Source organism: Lates calcarifer, unplaced genomic scaffold (genome assembly GCF_001640805.2).
Source record: "Lates calcarifer isolate ASB-BC8 unplaced genomic scaffold, TLL_Latcal_v3 _unitig_5845_quiver_1310, whole genome shotgun sequence".
Classification (NCBI taxonomy): domain Eukaryota; kingdom Metazoa; phylum Chordata; class Actinopteri; family Centropomidae; genus Lates; species Lates calcarifer.
The window spans coordinates 1-6,168 of record NW_026117759.1 but is presented as its reverse complement, the minus strand read 5'-3'; the positions used below and the strand labels follow the sequence as shown (position 1 = coordinate 6,168).

Below are 6,168 nucleotides of genomic sequence, written 5' to 3'. Positions count from 1 at the left end.
TAATATATATAGAGCAGCAGTATATTACATCATGAGGAATTGTTCATCATGTCCACAACAAGCTGGAGATTGATTTGACCTTTTCCTGCAATATAATTTTTAATTGCCATTTTTTTCATTGTGTGTGTGTGTGTGTGTGTGTGTGTGTGTGTGTGAGCCATGTAAAAGTACTGGCACTTGCAAATGAAAGTGACATGCACTTAGAAAACATTAGAGCCCAGTAGAAACATGCACTCTATTTTTCTGTCTCAGATGCCTCCACTTCCTCATTTTATTGAGACAGTCACTTTTATCTCCAGTGTGTACATGGCTGTGCCCTCTGTCACAGCATGTTGTTCTTGTCCAGAGAGATCTTTGGAGAAACCTCCCTGTTCTCCACAAGTTTTTCCTGCAGCTCCTGTGAGGCAGCGCCTTGTGGAGAGGCCTCCCTCTTCTCCAGAGATGATGTCTAAATGATGCCCCCAAAATGTTAAGTGCACACAGCTGACAGAAACATTACTCTGCTGTTACAAAGTAAATAAGCCTTTTATGATGTGGCAGTGGCTATGGTAAAAGTTTGGTTTAGGTTCAGGTACAAAACTACTATGTTAGGTTTAGGGGAAAGATCTAGATTTTGTTTAAAAAAAAAAAAGTACCTCACAGGGGTTAGAGGACGTCTGCAAGGTACACCAGACACATCCTTTAAACCACACAGAGACAAAAATGGGTTTGCACATTTCACCACAAGGAAGGTATGAACAGATGTTTATCTCAAGACCCTACTTCAACATGTTACACCTCAGAGGAAATTGTGATCTTACACAAAGCAAATGAAACATCCAGTTCTATCGATTCACAATGGTTATACATAATAGACACATGGTAAGGGTGATAAATACTTTGTCAACCCCATCCATCCACTCCCAAACTGGTCTTGATGTCACCCAAACTTCCCTCCTTTGCTCATGTCATAATTACTACAGCCACCAGAGGTCTTTGTCATCTGTCCATCCATGATGTATACTGCATTATCCTTAGGGGTCACGGGGGGAGGAACCAATCTCAGCTTGCATTGGGCAAGAGGTGAGGCACACCCACTTTATCACAGGACTGAAGAGGTCTTTGTCATTTCAACACAGACATGTAGTTTTGGGTCACTATGCTATAAAATGTACCACTGGGGTCGTAATAAGCTGTGTGTAAGCGATGTGTTTTTACAGGGGGAAAATCTCTCCAGTTTTGGGGTGGCTGTTGATCAGTTGGTAGAGCGGGTTTGCCCATTAATCATAAAATAGGTGGTAGTTGGTGGCAGATGCTGCTTAAGCCAATACATGTGGAAGTCTAAGGCACATTGCAAAAATTAGCCAGCCAATGACTGTAACATGGCGCACTGCTGTCTACATGAAGTTAGTATGCCTTGGCTAGTCAAACAAACAACGGTGTGAGAATCTAATGTGAATCGTAACTGGCTCCATGATGACTTTTGTCAACTAAAAAAGAGTCAACAATAGTGAAATCTTCAATTTTGATCAAGAAAAAAAACACCAAGCACGTTTTCTAATCACTCAGACAAAAATCAGCTAAGCACATCCTTACCAAAAGGAAGTTATGAACAGATGCTTATCTCAAGATCTTTTTCTAAATGTTGCACCTCAGAGAAAAAAAAAAAGTCATCTTACTCACACAATGCAAATGAAACGTGAAGTTCTACTGCTTCACACTTGAATACACCAATCATTCTCAGTGTTGTCCCTCTGTCTTCTTGATCTGTTGGGCAGGTTAACACTTAAAGCAGCATAATGGAGGTTGTCTTCATCTTGGCAAAGCTGATAACAAAACATGTAAAAAGTAGATTACAATGTGGCAACAGATAATGTGCTGTAAAAGGTACTTGATTGGTTTTCCAGCAGTCATAAACTGTATTTACCTCTACATTTGTTGTGGAATGAGCAGAAAATCTTGCTTGGGACTCTGGTGGTTGAAACCCAGAAAATGTTGTTTTGTTAAAAAGACAGATTCAGTGAGTACAAGCTGCCAATTATATAAGATGCCAGTTACTCTTGAGATTGGCAGCTGTTTCTTTTGTTAATCTTGCACAGTAAGAAAGCCAGTAAAACACTCAAGATGGTGGTGAATGTCAAAGCTCCACTCAAGAAATACAGCAAGACAGGAGAGTCCGCCTCATCTGTAAATCCAGACCAAAACAGAGCTAACATTACACTTTATGTTTTAATATCAACTTTGATTAGGAAGTGGCTGTAGCAAGGCATGTCAACTTTATATTAAAAAAAATGGCTTCGCAGTCTGTACAGCATATAACACCCTCAATTCCAAGATCCTCAATTCAGATATGTAAAACTCCCCAATTGAAAAATCCTTCAACAGGAACACTACCATCTGTCTGCTACTGAAATTGGACAACCTTTGCTAGAAAGTGACTCACCCTCAATGTCCAGTTTGGTCCCATTTCCAAACAGTATGTGTCCACATGAGGCAACCAGCACAGTAGTAGGTCCCAGCATGAGAAAGACTCAGATTCTTCATTGGCAAGTTGTAGACACAGGTGTGTGTTTGTGTGTTGGGTTTCCTCTCACACTGATCATTCCTGTCTCCATGGGTGTAAATGAGTCCTGGATGAGATTCTTCAGAGCTTTTGAACCAGTAAACACTGTGTTCTCCATCACAGGTCCCAGTGTGTACTATACAGTTGAGAGTCACAGAGCCTCCTGGCTGGATGGTCTCAGATTCTGACTGATGGACCAAAGCCTGGATGTTCAAACCTGAACCCTTTACACTGACAGTAACGATCTCTGAAAATTCTAGCACATATGAATATTTAACACAGTAGTAAGTGGCAGAGTCTGAAATACGTAAATCTGTGATCATCAAGTGAGTTTTACTATTTTTAGTATCCAGTGTGAAGCGTGGATTGTTGTTGAATTCATGATAAAAAGTGCTATTCGCATCATATTTATAGGAGGAAGAAATGAGCCTTGGTTTCTGTCCCAAACTGTGCTTATACCAGTAAACCCTCGGCGCAAGTTTGTCTTCAGACAAACATTCTAAATCCACCTTGTCGCCAACATGAGCTGATACAAAACGTCTCTCTTGATGAACAGATGTGGACGTTTTCAGATGAGCCATCTGAGCTGAAGTGACATGAAAGACAAAGCCAATGTGAACTTAATTTAAAGTGATACAGTCTGTATGATGAGTGACCATACACTCAGAGATATAAGATGAAGAGTCACAAAAATGCAACTTACCCATTTTCCCCAAGAGCAGACATGTAAGATAAAAGGCAAACACTGGAGAAGCCATCGTGTTCAAATTGCTGTGAGGAATGAAAAAATACTGATGGTTCTTCACTCTTCAAAGACAAGAATGCCTTTGATTGGCCAGTCTGAAATGACGCTGTACGTCCTTTGTAGGAAACATGATCACATGCTCACAGCAACTTATAGTGTCAAGTTTTGGTTTTGAGAAGACTCACATGGTGAGAGATATATTAAGAACATGACAGGTACTCGTCTTGGCATCAGACTTTTATTTATTTTTTCATTAATTCTATTTTATGTAATATGAACACCTATAATGAGCAGTGGAGTCTTCATATAGACATGCTAATATTTGTTGATATACAGCACTTAGTTTCAAAATATATAAAAGGTATCAAACCCTGAGTAAATGGGACAGAGTTTCTGGACCGACTTGTAACTTTTCTTCTTATGTCTCGACATTATAGACTGGCTGTCTGTCCAGTATGTACCCTGCCTCTTGCCCAGTGTCAGCCTGGATTGGCTCCAGTGCCCCGCGACCGTGAAGGATAAGTGGTTATAGATAATAGATGGATAGAGGGACTCAATACAATCTTTACTTTTGTGGCTTTCATGATGCATCTGCACCGGCGACAGCAGTGGCTGGAGCATTATAAGAGCCACAAAAATTATTCAGAGGTTTTGGGTTGTCTGTTTTTTTGAACGTAACATCTCAAACACCATAAGAGAATCCCTAGAAATTTCAAAGGTCAAAGGTCAAAGTCTGTCAAGCACTCGAGGTATTAGCTGTCACAGTATTGTTAAATATGATCTGATAAAGACTTTAGTGTTTTGGATGTTCACTGCAAGTGGTCTGAGGATTGAGGGGTATCTATGTGAGAGTGCAGACACCCTTACTTCCTGCTAAAAACCACAGAGGCTGCTGCACTGAGAGAGCTACAATACTAAAAGTATGTAAGGCAACAAGTCTTAGAGTAAAGACTTTCAGTTATTTTTCTTTGTTCTCCATTCTGCCTGTGTCCTCCATGACACGTTACACATAGTGTATTTAATTAGCCAAAGTAAAAATGAAACTGTTGTCTGATAAGCATGTATTTTATACTGGTATTTGTTTGCTTGGCAAAGATGATTTGTCAGACCTGGAAATGTCTCTCTGTACCGTTTTGTTGTTAAAAAAGTTAGTGACTTTATGTTGTTCACTAAAACCAAAAGAGTGATGAGTCTTGCCAATCATAAATGATATGACTGAATATATACATCCTTTTCCAGCCCTGCCTGCTGTAGCTAGATAGCAGTAAAGTACTGACCAGCAGCTAGTGTTAGCAGATATGCATCACAATCTTAATCACCTTAATCAATCTTCCTGGACACTCGAGGCTGAGCAGCAGCTCGTCCAGTCAGTCTGAGAAACTACACCATTAGCTAACATTAGCTTAGCAGCTGACTGAGAGCTGTCCACAGGATCAGTGTAGATAATATCTGATATCACCTGCTTTAGTTTTCAGATGTGAATCACCAACATGTGTCATCACTACCATAAGTAAACAACTACACTGCATTCACCATGAAATAATTTCACTTTTAATGAAAATGCAATGTCAAATATTAAGTACAATAATGTAGCTATCTGGCTATAAGTTGCTCTGTATTTTAGACACAGATACATTTTCAAGTTTTTTAAAGTTCACTTCAAGCAAATTAGTGGTACAGTGAAGCTCTGGTGTGTGTGTTTCATGTTGTGACTGGTGTAGGGCGTCTGCCATGTGAGGACCGTGACTTAAAATGTGTTTTTACTGTGTATGTTCAATTCTGTGGCCTCGCTGAAAACCATCATTCACTCTATGATAGTAATCAATTTCAAATGGAGGTTAGACTTGAATGATGAAATGTTTCAGACAGATGTAAAATATTAGAGGTGTCATTTCTTGTTGTTCCTGTTATTAATCTCTGATAAACATGATACCATGATCCACTAATTTATGAGGAAGTTACCACCAGATTGAACAGACTGAACACACAAATGTTGTTTCCGTCACGGTTGAGGTCTGGCTGGACTCCAGAACAGAAACAGAGAGGCACACACACATGCAAATGGAAAGTTCAAAACAGTCTTTAATGGGCACGGAGGTAGGGGAGAGGATAGGGGAAAAAAGGAATGAGTGAATCAGTCCAATGCCGATGATCCAGGGAGAGGAGTGGTTAGGGTCCAACTAACAGGACAGAGGGTGAGCAATCAGAGTGGGAGGGCTGAGCACGGCAGGTGGAGCAGGCAAACTATGGCACAGGAGAAACAGGGTAAGTGCATGATTTACCAGAAATTAAGGCCAACGCTTGAGGAGCTCACTAGAAAATCTTCATTAGAAAACTGGTGCTGAAGTTTTACCGCAAGGGGAGGATGAGCCGGGTTCTTATACTGTGCAGGTGTGACTAAGTCTAAACTCCACCAGCTGCTCCCCACCTCTGCAAAGAACACACACACACACAGGAGAGGAGACCAGGGAAAACAGAACACAGACAGGAAACACTAGGAACTCTAGGGGTCGCAGCCAGGGCTGTGACAGTGTACTAAATTTAATGATAGTTATTTGATCATTGGTGACGTAAAATTCATACAAAAAACGCATAGGTTACATGATGTGGTAAAAAAATCTACGAGGATAAACACAAACGTCCAAATTACTGGTTATATATAATATACTGGTTAAATCTCAAAATCATTTATTCAGAAGTATTTACAATGACCTTACACTTTTAGATACATAGTTTATAGTTTATGTACTTCAGACCACATGGACACAAAAGAGTATATATATATTATGGATTAAGATGCATTACAATGTCCTACATCATATTACCAAAGCAGGAGATACTAAGAAACTCCTGTTTCACTCAGAAAGTAAAAATGTGACGT

General features: G+C 40.0%; 1 pseudogene; it reads right to left on the bottom strand.

The window, feature by feature from the left end:
- Positions 1–1,686: 1,686 nt before the first annotated feature.
- LOC108877160 (uncharacterized) lies at positions 1,687–3,412 on the bottom strand (annotated as a pseudogene).
- Positions 3,413–6,168: the final 2,756 nt, after the last annotated feature.